Raw genomic sequence first — 22,103 nt, 5'->3', positions numbered from 1 at the left:
TTATTAACATATTAAATAATGAGATTTAGTAGCAGTTCTCAATTGCTGTAATTTCAAAGCAGCGATGAACTTAATGACATTTTAAAATATCTGCCACAACTATAATAGATCTGAAAATATCTGTGATTTTCTCCTGGTAACAAAATCACAGACAGTGCTAACACTACTATGGTCTGTTGCCTGCATTTATTGTCTAAATGGCAATTAGAGGTTAGTGAAACAAGGTTGCATTTTTTTCCCCTGTCCAAGTTTGTGCAGCCACTGAATTCTATCCCCGATTATGAACTTCTGCCCAGTCCCCAGCGTGCTCACCTGCTATTGTTTCAAAGGCCACTGTCATTGAGGAAGAGGCATACCGGAGTTCAGGCCCTCCAGAGCCTGGGTCAAAACCATCGCAGGGAGGTCAGGCAGGGAAGCTGAGTTGCTGGTGCTGTAGAATAACTTTGGCCCTTTGGATGCAGAAGGAAATGGTGGAGGAAATGCTCTCCTTAAGGCCATACAGGATTTGTCTCCAGAAAAATTACTAGGCTCAGACGCTCTAACGGGTTAAGCAGGCTTCTGACTTGGTTGGTTTAAAACGGGCCTCAACTCTGAATTTTGTTCTTTTCACCTCACTGGACAAGAATGCAATGAGATCCTGTATAAATACCTTGGGTTACCAGCAGTCAGCTGAAGGATTTCGTTTGTTTGTTCATTTGTCTTCTGGGTTGTGTATCAAATGAGAAAAAAGAACAACAAAACCTACAGTTGATGAGAGTGTATGGAAACACACAGCATTTCTGCACTGGGCTCGACATTTCTACAGGGCGGTTTGGGAATATGTCCCCAAAGCCTTAAATCTGTACATATACTTTGGTCTAGTAATCCTGCTGCTAAAATTGTTTTCTTAAGAAAATAATTGTTTTTATAAAGATATATATAGATATACATATATTATGTTTATTGATATGAATGATAACAAAATAAAAAACAGAACAATTAAAAAATAAACCAAAAAACCCCACCCACCAAAACCAAAAGAAACCATTCACAATACATTGCAAAATGTGCAAAACCAAATGCCACTAGGGTTCAACAGATTATTACAGTACAATGCAACCTGGAAAGCTAAAACATATATTGATGAAAAACGCTGAGAGCACTTACACAGAACGTTAGCACCGTCCTCTTTGCACCTTGGGATTACTGGTGAGTATTGTTTTCTCCATGTGCTTTTCTGGGTTTTCTGAAGTTCTGGCAGGGAGCATGCATTATATAGCTCAGCTAAAAATATTTATTTTCAGGGACATAAATGGTAAGTTTGTGTCTGAAAAGAGGACTAGTGCATTTGTTTCAAAAAAAAAAAATCATTTCTCCATGAAATTAGAGCTCAATTCAAATCTATTTTCTATCTCTTAACATTGTGAATTCAATGAGGACAACTTGGAAAGGCCTGGCGGGGAGTGGGCCTCGTGGCCCTCCCCTTGAGCCTCCTCTTGTTGAGTCAGGGCAGCAAGCCTGGTGGCCAGCCAGGGGCCCGGCCAGCTCTCCCACTGACTGCTCTTACAAACAAGCCTTCTAGGCTACCATTTGGGCTGGGACGTAGGCACGGGAGTGGTGAGTGTCTTCTGGGGCTTACGGACCACTGGGCTCATCGGGCCCTTCCACACTCCAGGGCTCTCACTTCCTCCTCCTCACCTGGAAGAGGCAGGGGCGGCAGCAGCAGGGCCCGCGTGACTTGGGCAAGGAACACAGATTCATCTCACTAAAACCTTAGTCTTCTGGAATGCACTGACTTCAAATGGCTAAAATTCCTGATGCTGTGCTTTGGTCTTAGAAACTTTTTCTTTCAGAAATTGATTGCATCTCCATTGTAAATAATATTTATAGTCTCTTCATGCCTTCACTTTGCAAATAATTACTGAGTGTCTTCATCAGAGAGAGCAAACCATTGGTGGTTCCCTGCAGGCCTGCTGGGGCCCCTCTGCCCCGCCATCCACAGGCAGATTCCAATCATTCTTCCCAGTCTGGCTAAGGGAGGCCCTTCAGGTGAGGATGTGGGGCAGGAGGGGAGGGACTGATGTGCTGGGCTCAGTGGAGGCCACACTAGGGCCATGCGGGAGGCAGGAGGGGGGCAGGCTTTGGTGAGGGTGGAATTGGCCAGGGATGGTTGTCATGGACGGATGCAGCAACAAGTGGCTCGTGTGGCATCTGCAGGTGGCCAGGGAGGGCTGAGGGCCCTGCAGCAGTGAGCTGGGCTGCTGTGTGTAGAGCTGATCAGCAGGGTTTGTGCCTGTAGTAGGTTTTACAGAGAAACAGAATCGATGGGATGCATTTAGATATGTTAGAGGAGACCTGGTGTGAGAATTGGCTCATGTGATGGAGGCTGGGAAGTCCCCATGGTCAGCTGTCTGCAAGCTGGAGGACCAGAAAGCCAGTCTTATCATTCAGTACGGGTCCGAAGGCCTGAGAACCAGGTGCACTGACATCCAAGGGCAGGAGAAAATGTGTAAATCAGCTCAGGCAGAGAGAGTGACTTCTTCCTTCCTCTTCCTTTTGTTCTACCCAGGCCCTCAGTGGGTTGGGTGAGGCCCACCCACACTGGGGAGGACCATCGGCTTTACTGAGTTCACCAACTCCAATGCTAATCTCTTCCTGAAAACCCTCACAGACACACCCAGAAATAATGCTTGACCAGCTATCTGGGCATCCCTTAGCCCAGTAAGGTTGACACATTAAAATGAACCCTCACGGTGCCTTTTATTGTTTCCTTCACTCCACCCATCCACCTCTGTGCAATACCTTCTCTGTGTGAATAATCTGTGTACGACATAGCTCTGAACACCACAATGTAGTTCCTGCTGCCCAGGAGGAGAGAAGGAAAGCAAACAGTTGTAATCTAGAAAAAGTGCTGGGTGTATGTAGGTTTAAGGGGCAGCTCTGCAGGAGATGAGGGAGGGAAGACAGGTATTAATATAAAAGCAGAGCCTTGTGCAAGAGGATGGCCTGGCCGGGGACCTGGGTTGTGCAGCCAGACCCGAGGCTGCTCACCCCAGAAGAGGCCCCGGGGGCCACCGAGAGAGTGAATTCAGCAGGCAGGTGGGCATGTGCTCAGACTCGCTTTTAGAAATCCTGTGTTGGCATTCGTGCTCAGGGTGGGCTGGGGGCAGGGGGCTGGGCAGGGGCTGTGGCTGAGACTGAAGCACAGAAGCTACTTGGGCAACTGTAGCCACATACAGTGGCAGTGACCCTGGGAGGACATAGAGGGTCTGAGAAATCTTTAGGAATAAAACAGACGGGTGGAATGTGATGGGGGGAGAAGGAAGGGAGGGACGGCAATGACTGGCAAGCTGCTTGTTTCCGGGCAGGAAGCTGAGTTCGGTTTTGCGATGGTTATGGGACAGCCCCGGGTGAGCCCAGCAGACAGGGGGCTGTGGGGATTTGGAGCTCAGGAGGGATGACCCTGAGCTGGAGCTGAGCTCTGCAGACAATACCGTCCTGGTCAAGGGGACCTGCCACAGAGCCAGATAGCTGGGGCCATCCTCGTGCACCACCTACAGCCGTGGGCAATTCATTTTACCTCCCGGTGCCTCAGTTTCCTCCTCTGTGTAGTGGGGAGCACGTCGGGGTTGTGGTGAGGACTGGAGGAGATAGGTATTGAGTGCCTGGAAGTGCTCCATGCATGTTCGTTGTTGTTACGACTGTTTGGGACTCTTCAGGTTTTCAGGAGCGGGTGAAAGCCCAGATGGAAGAGATGGCCCAGGGGTTGTGAGTGAGCAGGGGAGGCCTTGAGTAGCTGAGGCAAAATGGTGGCTAGAGGCTGTGGTTTAAAATATTTTTATTAGAAAATAAATTCTTGCCAGATTTATATCTAGATATATTAAGGCCAATACAGTGGCTCATGCCTGTAATCCCAGCACTTTGGGAGGCCAAGGCGAGTGGGAGGATCACTTGAGGCCAGGAGTTGGAGACCAGCCTGGGTGACAGAAACCTCATCTCTACAAAAAAATTAGCTGGGCGTGGTGGCACACATCTGTAGTCTTTGCTACTCAGGAGACCGAGGCAGGAGGATCGCTCCAGCCCAGGAGTTTGAGGCTGCAGCGAGCTATGATCATACCGCTGCACTCTGCCTGGGCCCCGAGCAAGATCCAATCTCCAAAACAAAAACAAAAACAAAAACAAAAACAAAAACAAATTTACTCTTTATGTTTCCAAATGAACAAAGTGAGACAGTTAACATGACACAGGACATTTCTGAGGCACATGGGAATCATTGCTGAGTCTACACCTTGCCGGTAACTAGCTGTGTGACCTTGGGGAGCCACCCACTCTCCCTGAGCCTGAGTTAATTCACTGTAAAATGAATCGGTTAGATCAGAATCGTTACTCAGGTTTCTTCCAGGCCTAAAAGTCTAGGTTTTTTTCGAGACAGAATCTCGCTCTGTCGCCCCAGCTAGAGTGCAATGGATTCATCATAGCTCGCTGCAGCCTCAAACTCCTGGGCTCAAGGGATCCTCCTGCCTCAGCCTCCCAAGCTGGTGGGACTACAGGTGCGCTCCACTGCACTGGCTAATTTTTTCTATTTTTAGTAGAGACGGGGTCTCGCTCTTGTTCAGGCTGATCTGGAACTCCTGATCTCAAGTGATCCTCCCACCTTGGTCTTCCAGAGTGCTAGGGTGACAGGCGTGAGCCACCGTGCCCAGCCAAAAGTCTAGTTCTAAGGGCAACCAGATGTTAGCCTGGTTTTAGTGACTTGATGTACTTAAAAGTTAAATGCTGGGTCATCTTTAAAAGTGTGTATATGCAGAGAAAGGAGGAGAGGCTCAGTTCATGGCTGGTGAGAAGCCACAGCAGGCGGGGAGGAGACAGTGTGCTGGAGGGGACAGTGCTCGGGTCGGCTCTGACCCCAGCTGGCTCCTGGAGTTGCCAGCAGGGAGGGCGGTCAGTCGGAGCAGCACTGCCCGGGGTCTCCTGCGTGGGAGTCCCCGTGCTGGCGGCAGACACAGTCCCGCAACCACAGCAGACGCCATCGCTGCCCTCGTGTGTTTGTAATCTGCCGGGGAGGCGAGATATTGAACAAGTGAATAATGAATAATGAATGAAAGATTCTAAGGCTGTGGCCAAGTTGCCTCATTTCTCTGAGCTTCAGTTTCCTTCCCTATAAAATGGGGATATAAATGTTCGACTCCGGAGCTGTTATGGGAGTAAATGTGCTAACATGGTTTATTTATTAACATTTGATAGGGCTCGTGGCGATGCATCAAGTACCAGTCAATAACGGGGGCCACTGGGGCCAAGGCGTGAGAAGATACAGGAAGCTGCATCTCCCAAGCGCACCCCGATGGCACGCAGGGGCTGCTAGCAGTGGGCTGCAAATTCAGTTCTCAGCTTCCCAGCTTTCAAAGAAAGAGGGAAATATGAGCAGTCCGAAGCTATCACTTCTGGCTTAAAATTTGTCAGTGGCTTCCTGTGGCTCTTAGATAAAATCCCAGTTTCCCCATCTGTCTCACACCCTCCTCTGCTCTCTCCAGCCCCTTGTGCTCTGTGGCACGGAGAAGCCAAACTTCTCCCGCTCCTGGGCCTGCCGTCTCATTCTCCACTCCCGCTCCGCTCCTCTGCCTCTTCCTCTGGGAGCTTCCCCTGCCCGGGGCTGGGTTAGAGAGCCTGGCTCTCTGCTCCCGCAGCGTCCTGCACTCCCTGCCAAGGGCACCCACCTCGCCTGCCCGTAGGTGCCGATCTGTCCCCTCTTGGCCCCTCCCAGAGTGCCCGACACAGAGTAGGTTCCCAGTAAATACTGGGAAGGGCCTATTTTCTCAGGACCTCTTGAGGCCATGCGCTCCAGGCTGGTCACACACCTTCAGCCCAGAGTAAATCTCTTTAATTAAAACAACTATATATATAGAGAGAGAGAGAGAGAGAGCGCGCGCGCGCGCGCAAGAATGAATAGATCTGCTGAAAGTTGCACAGTTTCCCCGTCCCGAGATCTCTGTGCCAGATTCCCCCCCAATCTTCAGAAAGGGGGAGCCGCGTGTTGTGGCGGACACTGCGCGCACGGCCTGGCTGGCTGGATTGACAAAAGCTGCTCTGAGAGGCATGGAGGAAGCCGATGGTGTGGGGCATGGCGAGACTCGCTGCAGAAAACGATCTGAGATGATGAGAAGTGAGGTGCGAGTTTACTGAAGGCAGGATGGCGGCGGGAAACACTGAGTTTAAGGCAGTTGACACAAAACTCGCAAAGGGCATATGAGGAAGGCGCCTTCTGTGACCACCCCTTGTAAGGCGTATCTGTAAAAATTAGTGACATTTTTGGAAATAAACTAAAGATCAACCCTAGAAAAGAGAAAGATGATACAAACCTGAAGACCCAGGGGACACATTCAAGGGCAAAGGTCATGAATGTGAACGGCAGTAACTAGTCCTCAGTTATCCACAGTGTAGACAGATAACAGGCAACCAGAGGTTCACGTGATAAAAACCTTCAGACGTGTTGAGCTGCGAGGTTGGTATGGTGAGTCTCAAGGTGAAATATTTCCAGAGCCTTGAAAAATCATAGCAACTACTCCACACTAACATTTTACAACCAGAAATTGCTCCAAAGATCTTTTTATATCTCTATGTAACCTATGTTTGTCTGCCTATCATCTATGTATGTATGTACCTATCTATCTATCTATCATCTATCATCTATCTATCTATCCATCCATCCGTCCGTCTGCCTCACTGGATTCTAAGCTACTTGAAAACTGTAGAGCATGTTCTTCTCATGCATCTTTCACAGTATCTGTTCCAGAATCTTCATTCATATCATACTCACTTGCTGAATTAAACTCGATTCAAAGGATTGAAGATGTGTAGTTTTTGGAAATAGGGAAGACATGCTAAGCTTATGCTATAGGTCAGCATTTCAGGTAGTTTAAAAAGCATTATTCACTCATAAAAATATTTACTAGTCCATTAAAAAATGATCCAGAGCCTCTATAAAAAAAAGACTTAGGGGTTCCAGACAATAGAATGTCAGCCATTGCTGTGAAATGACCTCCAGGAAAATTCTTCCAGCATGAGTTGTGTCACTATGGATTTTCGATTATGTGCCTTCTCATCCATCCAATATAAGTTCCCGCAGGGCAGAGATTTTGTGTGTACCAGTCATCTTTTGTCTGACCTCCATGCTCCCCCCACCTTCTTTCCCGACTCCATTCCCCCATGTGGACTGCGTCCCTGGGCTCCTGTGCTCTCCGGCTTCTCGGGGGTCTGGGGGTGGTGTTGGCCAGTGCCAGCGATTCAGGGTCATGGGCAGGAGGCGAGAGCTGAGCTCTGGCTGCTCCCTGCAGGGGTCCTGTGAGCTGGCGGCCTCCCTGGACTCAAGGCAAAGGCCTCTCTGTGAGGCCTCTCCACGTAGCTTTGCGTGCTGGAAGCAGCTCCCTTCCCGCACCCCTTCCCACCTTGTTCTGCTGTTCACAGCCCCAGGGGTCTGCACTGTCTCCTTAGTTTCCCTGCACTCTGCCCACACCATATAAATAGCTCCTTTATTAAACTCTTCTCATGTTACCCAATTAGCATGTGCCACCTGGTTCCTGCCAGGACCCTGCCCATAACAGTGTTCTAGTCATCTCTGTGGCCCCAGGAGAGCCAGCTCAGTGCCTTCCCTGCCATGGGCACTTAGTAAATTCAGGCACTGAGGAATGATTCATGCCTTTTATGGAAAATGGATCAGGGGAGTAGCTTCCAAATGCTTTTTGACCGGGACCCATGGAAGCGTATTTCGTATTGCAATGCAGTTTACACGTACATGTTTATATGTAACTGAACAAGAAGATTCATCAAGCAATGCTTACCTTTACTGTGTGCAACACCGTGATCTTCTCCATTTAATTCTGCTCTATTTCAATTTTCAAATTAAATTCTTGTTATGGTCCACTGAATTGATTTCATGGCCTGCAAAATGATTGCAACCCAAGGCTTAAAAAGCACGAGCCTGGTGACCTTTAGCGTCCCCTCCATTGTATAGAGTCCGTGATTCCAGCAGGAATTCTAAGGCTTGAGGGAGGAGGATGCTGCCACAATGCCCCAGTGATGATGCATTTAATGGGCGTTGACTTCATTGCCTTGAAAAGGAAAATGCAATTGCCATTCTATCTTCAGTTGTTCATAGACTTCTTACTCAAAGTTGGCTTCTTTTTAGATTTAGCCTAATTTGGGAGGTGAGAGATCAGAATTCTTAACACATGCGGGTGTACATGAGTAATTTTAAGAATCAGGTTCATAAAGTTATGAACTATAGCTGGGCACAGTGGCTCACACCTGTAACCCCAGCACTTTGGGAGGCTGAGGTAGGAGGATCGCTTGAGCCCAGGAGTTCCTAGAGCAGCCTGGGCAACATAGAGAGACCCCACCTCTACAAAAAAATTAAAAAATTAGTGGTGGCACATGCCTGTGGTCCTAGCTCCTCGGGAGGCCGAGGAGGGAGGATCACTTGAGCCCAGGAGCTGGAGGTTGCAGTGAGCTGTGATGGTGCCACAGCACTCCAGCCTGGGTGATAGTGTTAGACTGCATATCTTGAAAAAAACAAAAAGTTAGTGTCTGGAAACCACAGGCCCCCATGCCAGTGGCCCAGAGGCTCCAGAGCAGGCCTGCAGTGGAAAGCTAACCTTATGAGCTTGCCCTGGGCTTCCTGGTCCTCTCCACTGTGTCCTTCCTGCCACCAGCAGCTCCATCTCTTCTGCAAAAACATGTCTTATGGCCCTGGTTGTGTTTCGAGTTTGACCAAGAGCACAACACAGGCCCATCCTGGTCTCCAGGGCCCTGCAATCCATTTGCAATTGGATAGTTTCTCGATACTTTCAACTCAGCCTAAGTAATAGTCTTGTCCACCTCAAAAACTACATGATTCTATTTTAAAAACTGAGTTCCGTGTGTTGTCTAAAATTGAATCTCCCCTCTTAATTCAGCATCTGTCATTCTCCTGGTATCTAAACTATAAGGCCAAGTTCAGAGGGCGGAAATTGGTCATAGATACTATTTAGCTGTGATTCTGAATCAAATCTGCAAACCCTGTCTTCTTTGCCAGGTTCTTGAGAGGGAGACATGTGAGAAAGATAAGCCTCGGTCGGCCGGCATCCCAGGTGGGGCTTTGGCCTCCAGCTCCGCGGGAGCCTTTTCGAGCCGTATACACCATCCACTTACTTGTTTATTCATCATTCTTCAAATTCATAGCAGCACCTACAATCTCAGCACAGGAGAGAGGAAAGTGAACAGAATAGAGGCCCTGTCCTTGTGAAGCTTGTATTCTAGTGAGGGAAACAGAAGAGACACAAAGATATGTTTAACAGCATAGGAGACGGAATATAATCCGCCAAGGCGGGAGGCAGGCACCGTGTACCTGTGTGCTTGCATTTGTGTGTGCGTGTATGAGCTTTACGTAGTCAGTGTCAGTGGGCGCTTTTTGAGGAGGTGACAGTCGGAGAGAGAGCTGAGCGGGTTGGAGCCATGGAAATACAGAAAGAAAAGTATCTGGTGAGAGGAAGAACACATGCAGGGGCCTTGAGACCACAAAGGGGACGCCTGTGCCCAGGGCTAGAGCCGGCCTTACCCGGCATTCCTTTGCCCTCCTTCCCCTCAGCCCATGCCAAACCTTGGCCGCCATTTTTTGAGACGTAGACTCAGTCACTTTTTTAAAAATTATTATTTTTAATTATGGTAAAATACACGTAACATATTTACCATCTTAACCTTGTTGAGGCGTACGGTTAGGGCACTGAATACATTCCCATGTGTGCAACAGTCACGGCCATCCATCTCCAGAACATTTCATCCTCCCAAACTGAAACCTGTACCCGTTAAACCCTAACTCCCCCACCGCAGCCCCTGGCAACCGCCCTTCTCCTTTCCGTCTCTATGAACTTGACTACTGTAGGTACCTCGTCCAAGTGGGATCACGCAGTTTTGTCTTTTTGTGACTGGCTTATGTCACTGAGCGTAATGTCCTCTCAGCTTACCCATGTTGTAACGTGCCAGAGTCTCCTTCGTGTTTAAGGCTGGGTAGCATGGCACCGTGTGGGTGTGACGCATGTGGTCCACCCGTTCGTCCGGGACGGCTGATGCACACTTGAGTTGCTCCCGCCCTCGGCTGTTGCAATGCTGCTATGCACGTGAGTGTGCAAGTATCTCTCCAAGCCCCTGCTTCAATCCTTTTGGGGATATACCCCAAAGGCGAAAGACAATTTTAGCTCACTCTTCCTTGAGCTGATCCACTGAGCTTTGCACATTGCCCCTGTTAATGATGCCAGCTGTTCAGGGCGCTGCGTTGACCCGGTTGCATCTCCCTCTCTCCCCTTGGCTGAAAGTTCCTGGGGGACAGGGAGCCTGAGCTCGGCCTTGTGCACCCCAGTGCTGTGGATGGAGCACAGTCTGCACCCAGAGGCGTTTATTCGGTGAGCAAATCTGGAAAGGGCTGCGGCTCGGTGGAGGGTGAAGGGTGGGCTGGACAGAGCCTGCCTGTTCCGCTTTGTACTTACACACACTGGGCTGCTCTGGTTTGGTTGGAAAGGACACTCTGCCCCTAACATAAAAACAGGTGTAATCTATCTCCCCGTGGGAGAAATGGAAAACCGATGTCAAGGTGCAGTGAGGGGCGCGGCTGGGGCCAGAATCCAGGCTTCCCCGTTCTCTGGCCGCTGCTGCTGCCGACACACCCTGCAGCCGGGAAGGGAAAGCATCTCTTTTTGCTTTTCCCCTCAGCCCTGCCTGGCCCCTCCAGGTCCGAGCTGTGCCAAGGACAGAAGAAAGGGGAGCCCCTGCTCCTGGCCCAGCTTTGCCCCTGCCAGGCGGGGCAGCCCGACGTGGGGTCAGCGCGGGGGTTGGGGGGCTGCTTTCCTCTCCAGGAACTTCAGCCAAGTACAGGCACCTCGGGGCAAGCCCAGCCCCAGGTGGCTCAGCTCAGGTGAACTCCAGGTGGCTCAGGAGGGCACCACGGAGGACATTCCTCTGCTCTGAGGCTGTTCCTCCCTGAGAAGGTGACCTGCTTCTTATCGGGTGGGTCAGACTGAGTGTGTGTTTGTGTGTGTGTGTGAATGTGTGTCGGAGAGACAGAGAGGCCCAGGCGTGTGGTGCGTGTGACAGGGACAAGAGGCAGAAAGAGAAGGAGAATGTGATACAGAGAAACAGAACACTCCCTACAGAGTTTTGGGGGTTAAATGATCTGAAAAGCACTTGGAATAGTACCTTGCACGCAGTAATGGCTACGCTGATGAGTTTGATTGTTATAGAGGCCCAGAGACCGAGAGAGAGGAAGGTGGGGAGGAAGGAAGGAGGGAGGCCAGAGGTGGGAGGAGGAGGACCAGCCTCTGGGAAGAGCTGCCTCGCCTGATTATTCTTTCATAGAGCTGATTATGCTCACCGTCCTCCCCCATTGTATCTTTAAACTTAAATAACACAGCCTCCATTGTATAAAGGAAAATAATTTTCTGGATTCCCTGCAGTACCTCTGCGCATGGTGCTTAGAGAATCTGCCTGGCAATAGGGACAGAACCGTGGGAGTCTGCGGTGGTGGCTGCACGTCCCTCCTAGCTGGGTGGGATGCTGCTGTGTGCCCAGCCTCCCAGGCCCCGCAAATCATTTGGGCTTCATCTTCTTTTCTTTGGCAGGAGAACTGCTTCCCAGATGTGCAGGATTAATCATGAAGCCCACACAGCCTCTTGTCCCCAGATGGGGATGGGTCCCATGTCACTCCAGGCCCTAACAAGGCTGCCCCAGTGCAGCTCCTTTGAGCCCCAGCCCCCACCTGCAGAGTGAAGGATGCCCCCTTTGTGATGGCTCCAAAAAGACAAGGCATGTGGAGCCCAATCCAGGCCATCATGGGGGACTTCTGTGGTTAATATTTACAAAACACTTTCTGTCTGGTCTCTGGATGGAGGCTAACAAGAGCCCTGCTGGAAGGTCTCCGCAGGGCTGGCTGTGCACTGGCAGACTCAGGTTCTCCCTGTCCCCAAGATGGGCTCTGAGCCCTGGTGGCTGCACTAACTGCACTCCTCCTCTACCTTTGCACCAAGAAATGTGAATGACCAAACCAAAGAACTGTTTGCATTTGCCCCAGACTCTCCCTGGCTGCTGAGAGAGGTCAGGAAGGAGCATTCGGGGAGCGGGAGCGGGGACAGGCTTCTGGAGGGAGAGCATGCCTGAGCCTCTGGGGCCTGGGAGGGAGTGCCCCGGCCAGCCCAGCGCAGGCCTCAGCCAGCTGATGAAGCTTGAAGAGGTGACGGGGTGAAAAACCCCAAGCCTAGGCATAGTCTGCAACTCAAAGCAGAGAGTAAGTACTCTTGTTAGATATAGAGTAGCAGTGGCTGCTCCTTAGTAAGAGACGGAGACAGAGAGACGGAGGCAGAGAGAGACACAGAGAGAGACAGGAAAGCAGAGACAGAAAGAGACAGAGAGAGATGGAGACACAGAGTCACAGAGAGAGTAACAGGCAGAAAGAGACAGAGAGACAGACACAGAGTAAGAGACACACTGAGACAGAGACAGAGAAACATACAGACACACACACACACACACACACACTCACACTCAGAGGCTGACAGATAGACAAAGGCATAAAGAGGCCCCCAGTGCCCCTGGGGACATGTTGTCAAGGGTGGCTTCCTTGCTGCGTGAAGACTATTTTGCACGGCTGGCCGGCCTTGACCTCCCGCGCCAGCTTCCTCCCGCCCTTGCAACCCGCAGCAAAAGCCAAGCTGGGTTATTGCGTCAGCGACTTTCCCCTGCTCAGCCCCAGGGCAGGTGGGCCAGGTTGGGAAGCAGCAGGAACCTTTTCCAACACGAATAAATGATCTCAGGTGGCTGTCCCGATATTAGAAAACGGGGAGACATCTTACGGGTCTCACTCGGCCGGAACAGAATTCTGCCTTTCCCGGAGCCAAGCCCGGCCCATTTCAGGGCTGCCGGCCAACCTGGGAGATTGGGAGCTGGAGAGATGTCCCCTGAAATACAGGTCGGGTGGCTGACCGAGAACGGCCCTGCATTCCCGAGTTCCTTCGCTGTCCTCTGCCTGTTGGCAGCACTTGCTGAAAGACAGAAACACCAGACAGGAGCTTCCTTCGGCACATGCCGGGAGCAAACGAAACGTTCCCCCACTGTGCGAAAAGCCCAGGAATCCCATATGCAGAGCTTGGAACAGTGTCATCAACCTCTCTCCTTCTTTTATTTTCCAAATAACCTTCCAGAAGAAACAGCAAACACCAGTTTTGTAGACATATGTCTAATATGCAGGTATGTGTTGTGTCGTCGTCACGGTGACAGTTGTGTGTTCTGGCAGCCACCTCGACTTCCTCAGGAGGAAACTTAGATCGAGCTCTAAGCACCAGTGTGAAGGGAGGGGCCGAGATGCAGGGTGCTGCGGCCTTGCACAAGGTGCCACTGTGCTCCTGGAGCCTTGGGGACCCCTCGGCCCGGGAGTCCGGGAAGGGGTCGGGCGCCCCAGCACAGCCTGCTCTCCGCCCTGACTGAGCCCCCAAGATAGGCTCTTTCCACGCTGAGGGCCCTTTCCTGCGTGTGAATCTTGCTCGATGACAATCCTATTCGCACCTTGTCACCAGAAATGTACCTTTATTCTACTCTCACCTGCCCTTGACACCTCTAGCTTATCCAGTCTGAAGATGGTTTATCAAAATGATAATAGCCAGATAAAAAAACAAGGGAAATAAGCTCTTTCCCCATAAGGAAATAATGCAGGTTTTTGGAACTGAACAAATTTCTGCCATTTTCCCCAAACCATTCCCCCAACCCCGTTTTCCCAGCCCCCAAGGTGTGGCTCTGAGAGTGGAGATTGAGATGGTGGGAGGAGTCACATGCAGGACCCCCTAACTGGCTGAGGCAAAGCATATCCCGTGATTTCTTTTTTTAGAAACAGAGTCTCCCTCTGTCCTCTAGGCTGGAGTGCAGTGGTGTGACCATGGCTCACTGTAGCCTCAAACTCCTGGACTCAAGTGATCCTCCTGCTTTGGCCTCCTGAGTAGCTGGGACTACAGGCGCATGCCACCGCCATCGTGCCTGGCTAATTTTTGTATTTTTTATAGAGACAGGATCTCACTGTATTGTCCAGACTGGTCCCAAACTCCTGGCCTCAAGTGATCCTCTCGCCATGGCCTCCCAAAGTGCTGGGATTGCAGGCATCAGCCACTGCACCCAGCCCTTAACTATCCTCTCTAAGATCCAAAAAGCTATCAGAATAAAGGCGAAGGTCTTCCTGCCTTTATTACGTGCTTAAAATGAAGCAGTGATGGGGGTGGAGACGGAAGTCAAAGATGCAGACTCTGCTTTCAAGGAGTGTCAATCTAATTGGGAGAAAAAATATAGAGACATGAAACAAGCAGAGACCAAAACTCTAGGCCCATAATAGTAAATTAAGTCCTAAGGTATACTTAGTTTGTGAGGGATGAAGGGCAGAGGCACGCAGCGGGTAAGGCTAACCGCGGCAACTCGCAGGAGCAGACAGGTCTGGGCCAGACCGAAAGCAGTGGTTTCCAAACGCCCAGCTTTCACGAGAATCACCTGGAAGGCTTCTAAAACCCACGGTTTGGGTTAGGCCTGAGGATTTACATTTCAAACATGTTCCCAGGGGATGCTGATGAATCTGGGGGAGGAGAGAACCATAATTTGAGAACTGCTGCTCTAGAGCAAGGGTTGGCATAGCTCTGCAAGCCTCACCTGTTTTTTAAATTAAGTTTTATTGGAACACAGCCACGGCCATTCCTTTACGTGTGGTCAGTGGCTACTTTCAAGCTACAGCAGCACAACTGAATAGACTGGAGACCACATGGCCCCAAGGCCCAGAATATTTACTATCTGGCCTTTACAGAAAAAGTTTGCTGACCCTCGGAGAGGAAGTCATGGCCCGTGGCTGGCAGATGAGGCCTTGGGACTTGAAGATTTCATAAAAAAAAAAGGGACCTGCTGCCGAGAGCTGTTAATATACTGTCACAGCTTGCAGCTGAAGCCTGATGATGACTCATGTAGGACAAAGGACGTCACCCAGATGACATTTTGCCTCCAAAGCTCTAGGGGCCAAGTGTGGAAGAATTGCTATTATATTAGGATGTTTTTGTGTCTGGATAGGATGAGAATCGTCTTACGACGAAGTGCAGGCCCCATGAGGTTTCTTGTGAGTTCAGGCACTTCTGAACCACGGAGCACAGGCACTGGGGCACGGGCCCTCCCAGGAAGAGTGGTTATGTCGTGGAGGGCAGGGACCTCGAAAAACTCCTCGCCTTCCTACCAGCACAGTTCTCCCCTCTTACAGAGCCTCGATGGTCAAGCGGAGCATTCTGTGCTCCGCTCTGTGGCCCCACTTGGGGTGACAAAGACACACAAGACCTGGAGCAAAACAAGACAGTAGAATATCATCACTCCTGAGCCCTGTGGAGCACCCCCCCGCCCCCCCGCCAAGATGCTTCAGGATGGCAAAGAAGGGAGAAGCTCCCGGATGAGGATGAATGCAGTGATAGGTGTGGGGCATTGCCTCTGGGTCTCTGCTTCGGTTTAATTAAACTAAGTCTGGTGGCGAATTGGTTCCCAAATGCTCACTGGTGGAGAGGCAGCATCAGAATCATCTGAACATCTTCTAAAAAATACATATGCAAAATGCACATACATGCACGTCTTCCCCAGAGAGTTGATCTGCAGCAGGCTTGGGTGGGTTCCTACACTGGAGTACTCCCCACTGCCATCTCAGTGATTGTGATCCCAGCCAGCGAATGCCAACAAATGTAACCTGATGTTGATCTCAGAGTTTCGGTGCATTCAAGGTGATGCTAGATCCACAGGCTCCCCTGGGCCCCCAGCTTTCTCTGCAGAACCTGCCAATGTGCCTTAAATCCCAAAAGAGGTCGCTTATCAAGTGCCACTGGAGCTCCTGATTGGCTGTGACTGCGATGGGGACTTCAGGTTCTCACCAGGATGCAAAGTGGGTTCCAACTTTCTTGCCTTGTGAGCCCTGCTCACCCGTCCCCTACTAAGGGCTTGGTTTTCTTCTGAAAAGCAGTGTTGAAACCTTGGCATGGGTTATGAAATCAGTATTAGAAACAATTAAGTAGACTATAAGAAAATCAGAGTGTGTCACGTGTGGTGAGGATAACACTTGTGTCATTCTGTAACGCTTGCTTTGGGGCACACGTTGTGTGTTGGGTTGTGTGTATTTCTCACTGCGTGTCACGGAGAAAATGCTGTAGTCTCTGCTGTGCAGCATCCGTCAACGATGACCCTGACTTACTTAGTTCTCATCTCTGCTTGCAGAGGACTGGTGGAAGAAGTCACCTGGGAGGGCAGACTGCCATCTATGAGTACTGGAGGGAGGCTACCTGGAAACTCATAGAAAACCAATTTGTGGATGATCGCACAGCCTGTGGAGAGGAAATCAACCCCAGGCAGCTGATGGAATGCAGCCGACTCAGCCACCTCATCAGCTACCCAGGAGTAAGCCGGGCTATCTGGAGCCCACTCTGGCCAGGTTTCAGTTTCACTTTCCTTGAAATGAGGATAATCACCCTTTTGACTATTGCTGTTATGGGAAAGGCAAAATTAGGGAACAAAACATTCTGTCCAATAAAGGATAAACCACAAAGCTCAAGCCCAGTAACGGCCTTTACGGTGGTTTGGTAGATGTGCTTTTATTAGCATTAGGGGAGAAAGAGAAGGCCTGCGCTCTAATTGCATCTAGGCAAGCCGGGGGCCAGGGTGTGCGTGGGAGCGAAGGCCAGGTATCCTGAAGGGGCCTTTCTTCTGCCTCCCGGCAGGCAGCAGGGCTCCTGGACCCTGGGCAGGAGCCTTGGGGACTGATTTTTCCCTGTGCACGGCTCTCATCGGTGACCTAGAAGATGATACAGCCAACAGGATGAGGGGACCAGCTCGCAAAACATCTATTGTGTGCCACCCTCGAGTGGCCCTGGAATGTCTTCTGCCACCTTGGGAGGGGCTAGGGGCTGCTAACTTTGGAGCAGTGGGGAGGAATCGGGGGGAGGGGAGAGGGGTGCTTTTGGAGGGGAACTCCCAAAGGGTGGGAGAAAAGTAGGCCTTAAAGAACATCACCAAAGGGCCTGGGGTGAAAGACTCCAGTGCACAAAAATCCCCCTAATTCAAATGGTGCCACTTACAATCTGGACCCCTAAAGTGGTCCAGAGAGGTCTGGCCACTTCTCCACTTCCCTTTTTAAAGCTCTCACAAAGTTAAGGGATGAAAACAAAATTACCAATGCAAAGATAGAATGAAAAAAAAAAGCCATGCTTAAAGCTGCAGGGTGAACACCTCTAATCCTGCCTGTGATGCTGTGGCTGTCCCTATAACTTCCTTTGTCGGCAGCACACTGTCAGAGGCTGTGGGGAAGGGTGGCCAAGGAAAGGAGGGCCTCACCCCGACCCTGATAGCCAAACCCCCCGAAGGATGCAGGGCTCCTCGGGTGGCTGAGGTTGGGCCTGGGACATCTGCTCTGTGTAAGCCCCAAGGCGGACCACAGAGGAGATAAGGACTAATCAGACCTTCACACACATTGTGTGTGCTCTTTCTGGACTGAAAGAGAGAACAAAAACAGAACAAGACAAATATATATATGTAAAAGAAGAGTCAAATGTGTGGAATAGCCAAGGTCATTAGAGCACCCAGGGCTTCTTTGACCTTGAGGCCAGGGACCTGCCAGGTGAATTTAGCTGTGGTTCCCGGCCTCAGATTCCCACCCTTTTCCAGTTGCCTAACCAAGCTCCCCCACCTGCCTCAGCCTCGCTTGAGCTATTCTGCTGTTTTCTTCACTTCACCTTTCTCACTGTCACCCACAAGCGTATAAGGTTGAACGAAGACATTTATTTGTAAAACCAATTCCCAGTGGAGGAGAGACCGTATCCGTAGAAACTAAACCAGCGATCATTCAGAGGGCGACATGCATACATTAGTGAACCAAGGGGAAACCAAAAAGACAGACGACCCACATGGCTACCAATCCGGCCAACAGAAAAGCAAAATGTCCTTTCCTCTTGAGGACACGGATGCACCAAGGTGTCCTGTGAGAAGGCAATTTGGTCTGACATCCAAGATGACGTGATCAGGGAACAACGGAGTGAGGCTTTTTTCTATTCCTTGCCGCCTTTTTGCTTCCTGCAGGTACTGGCTGAATCAAAGCCCCGGCCTTCCCCGGCCTTCCCCGGCCTTCTCACATGCCCATCCTTATGCTCTGAATGATCTGAAAGATAGCTGCAAGAGGAAAACAAAACAGTCAGGGCAGACACCAGTCAGCACACAGCTGGAAGCCCAGCCCACAGTGAGCCTGGCTTCCTCGACCCCTGGGCCCTGATGCTCTAGCTCACAGCTGATTAGATATTTCCTAACAAGGAGTTAAGTTAACAAGAGGTCAGTGAACTTCTTTAAAGAGGCAGCCTTGCTCTGTCTGCTGATGGATGCCTCAGGGATTTATAGATAACTCCTGCTAATTCCACCAGCAGTTAGGGCCAGAAACCCCTCTGGCACCGAGAGATTTGGCCCCTTCCCTAGCAAATGTTCTGCGGCTGCCAGAGAGAGGGAGATGGGCTTTCGTGCAGAAACTGCACTCATTAAACAGGTCAGCGAGTCTGCCTTTTCAAAATGGCTGTGACCTGTAAAACGGCCAGCCCTGTGCTGGGAAGGCAGGCCAGGTGCTCGGAGCAGGCCCACCAGGACACACGTGGATCCTGCAGCCGCCTGCAACTCTCTGGAATGTGCTGTCTCTCCTGGACACAGCACTGATTTATTCAGGGCTCAGTCTTTACTACCTGGCCTCGTCAAGGGCTGGGGAGCCTGTAAGCCCACAGAGACCTCCTGGGACCCCTCCTCGTGCTGATGACGGCTGGCTAATAGTTCCCAGCCTGGTCACCATGGGTTTCAAATGTGTCCCAGGAGAGGAAGGCTCTGACTTCTTTTACATCTTCCCCAACGAGCAATGTTGGTCACTATTGACAAAGACAATGATAATAAGATCAACTACCATGTACTGAATGATTTCGTTTTTGAAGGGAGGCATGGTATTATCTCATTTAATCACATGCATAGATGGAATAAATGCTGAGCTCTCAGGGGTCTTACCCTTTCTCTCCTCCGTAAAGTCACCCTGGACTATATCCAGGAGCCGCAGTGGCTATCCAGAACCCTCAGGAAATAAGTCATTCAACATCTCATCATCTAACATTAGTGACAACACCCTATGTGCCAGGCACTGTGCTTCAGGGATACAAAGAGAAATGTCACACAGGGCCTTGGGGAATCTTCCTTGGAAAGCTGGATTTTAAGGGTAGACAAAGCACTAATTCACTTTGGGCTTTTATTCCCCCTGTTAAAAAAACAAACAACACTGTACACATCATCACTACCTTCCTAAACTGGAGATACCAAACATGATTTAATGTTACCTTTTCATGAGTGTTCAGTGTTGCCATAATGAACAACAGTAACTGCTAAGACTCGCTGCGACATTGCTACGGAAGATGCACACATCTGACCTGACACCAGACCACTCTGGTCGGCTGTACTTCTGGGCTCTTGTTTCTGCTTCTTATTGTTATTTTAATCTCGTTCTTCTTATCTCTGGCTGCATCTCTAGTGTTATTATACCTGTCTGCAGTGGACCCTCTGTTATTTTATTGCTATAGACTGAGCTGAAAACAGACTGTTAGCATAATGAGTCGAATCTGAGTAAATCTGTTCCGTGCATGTCTGAGGGACTCATCTGTAGATTCAGTGAAGGACTTAGTTCAATAACTTGTGCTATTTAATCCTGGCTGTGCTCAGAGGTTTTCTTGGCTCATTTAGGGTTCTTGGATGGGTCGTGACAAGGGCAGTTGCTAGATGGAAGAGAAAGTACACTACCAAAATTTATAAGCTTGTAAATATATCTGACATTTCTGTCCTCCCCTACCCAAGACCGACAAGGAGTAAAAATGTAAACATTCTGTATTCTGGCTCAATAGGAAGGCCAGGAGGCAGCTGCATACTCAACATTAGGAAAAAGATATTTACGGCTACCATGCTGCAGACTTTGTTCTTGGGACGAGGGAGCCATCCCCAATCTTAACAAACAAGCCCACTTCAGAGCAGAATCCTAGGGTCAGATGGAACTGGGTTGAACCCCAGCTCATCACTGAATAGCTGGGAATAATTTAACCTCTTTGAGGCTGTTTCCTGTTCTGTAAAATGAGGATCGTGGTCCTTGCAGGGCTGTCACAGGGATTAAGCCATATGACATGTAGGGAGGGTCCTCAGATGTTGAGGACCCGGGAGCCACTGCTGGCATCACTGTTACTACAACACTGGCTGCTGCTTGTGCCTGCTGAGCATGAAGACCAGCACTGGTACTATCTACCACCCTACAAAGTGGGAACCTTGGAAATTACTACACAGTTCTGAGCCCCGTTCTATTTGTAAAACTGTAGATACTAAGTACCTAAGGGATGGCAAGGAATAAATATGATAATAAATAGATGCTCGAAAATATTACTTCTCACTTACCCTGGCCCTTAGACAAGAAATGATCAGTGGGATATAGGTCAACAAATAGGAAACAGTCTGTGTCTCTGCCCGTCATACCCTGTGTTAAGTTAATCCATGACTTCAACAGTTTTAGGTAATGATAAAAAAAAAAACAAAAAAAACCACTCAGTTCTTTTTAAGGAACTGCTGCAAATCTCTCTAAAGAATCTGACAAAATTTGCATGTCTCAGAGTAGCAACACTTACATAAAAACAACTTACCTAGTTCTTTGAGTCTGCTTTAAAAAAAAAACAATTAAAGATCATTCTGGATCCTAATTGAACCCATGAATTAACATGTAAGAATCTGATGGTCCCTAACATGTACGTTTACAGGTGGACTCCTTAACACCAAACCCTCTTGGAGAAGTTACTTTGAATAAAATGCATTTTAAATTCACCATTTGCCTCCACATCTACGATAATGGTGAGAGGATGGTGTTTGTTATTTCCTTTTAAGAAGCCTTCCGCACTGCACAGCGATTCGGAGCTGTAATTCTGTGAGCCTGCCATGCTGACCCGCAGCGTAACCCCGGCCTTGCAAATGCTGACTTTCCGAGAGGGCGAGCGGGAAGAGAGCCAACAGTGAGTTCAAAGAGGGAAAGGAAGCGGGGAGTCTAGGCCCTGACAAGTTAATAACTTAACAGTGGGTGAACAAAGCTGAGAAAACAGCCGGGCGGGCTGCGGGAGAGGGCCGCGGGCGGGCGGACAGCGGGCAGAGATGCCAGGAAGGGGCGGGCGGCAGGCAGGTCGCAGAGGTTCAGAAAAGTCCAAGCCAGAGCGGAACTGCCCAACCGACAGGCCTCGGCACCCTCCCACCTGTGTTTGATCCTGTCCTCGGTGGGGAACCTGCGGCCTCAAGGCCACAGGTGGCCCCTCCAGATCCCCAAGTGCGGCCCTCCACGGCATCCAGACTTACAAATCCCTTAAAAGTTTGGATTCAGCCAAAAGACCACACTCAATGATCCAGAAGGCCACGTGTGGCCCCGAGGCCGCAGGTTCCCCACCCCTGCCCGGATCACATTTCTCTTTTTTTTCAATGAAGTCCTCAGGCTTCAACAGGCTCGCCTGGCCATTGCCAAGTCACACAAACCGGAGCGATCCGCCTGACTCCGCGCCGCCTGGCCCCGTCTGCCTCCTCACCAGCAGGTCTAAAGAGCTGTCTACACTCACTCTCTCCACTTTCTTACCTGCTAGTCCTGCCTCGATCCGCCCCATTCTGGCTTCTGCCGTCTTCGTCTGCTGAGACATCTTTTGCTGAAGTCACGAATGACCTTTGTGTGTCTCAGGGCAACAGGTGTGTTCTTCCGCCTCCTGCTCCTGCTGCCTCCCCGCCCCGCCCCCCCAGCACTCCCTCTGGGAAACTCTTCCCGTGGCCTCTGTGGCACGAGGTCTCCTAGTTTCTAGATTTCCTCCTTCTCTCTGGCTCTTTCCTCTAAGCTTGTTTGGTGGGGTCATTGTCCTTCACCCGACCATTGAGCATGAGCGTTGAAGCTCCTCAGTGAGCCTCACCGGCTTTCTTCTCTTTATTCCATTCTGTCTCCGCAGGCGACTCATCCCCGCCCACAGATTCAGTTGCCACTTAGCTGCTGC

Source organism: Eulemur rufifrons, chromosome 4 (genome assembly GCF_041146395.1).
Source record: "Eulemur rufifrons isolate Redbay chromosome 4, OSU_ERuf_1, whole genome shotgun sequence".
Classification (NCBI taxonomy): domain Eukaryota; kingdom Metazoa; phylum Chordata; class Mammalia; order Primates; family Lemuridae; genus Eulemur; species Eulemur rufifrons.
The sequence above is the reverse complement of the archived record's forward strand: the minus strand, read 5'-3'. Positions refer to the sequence as shown.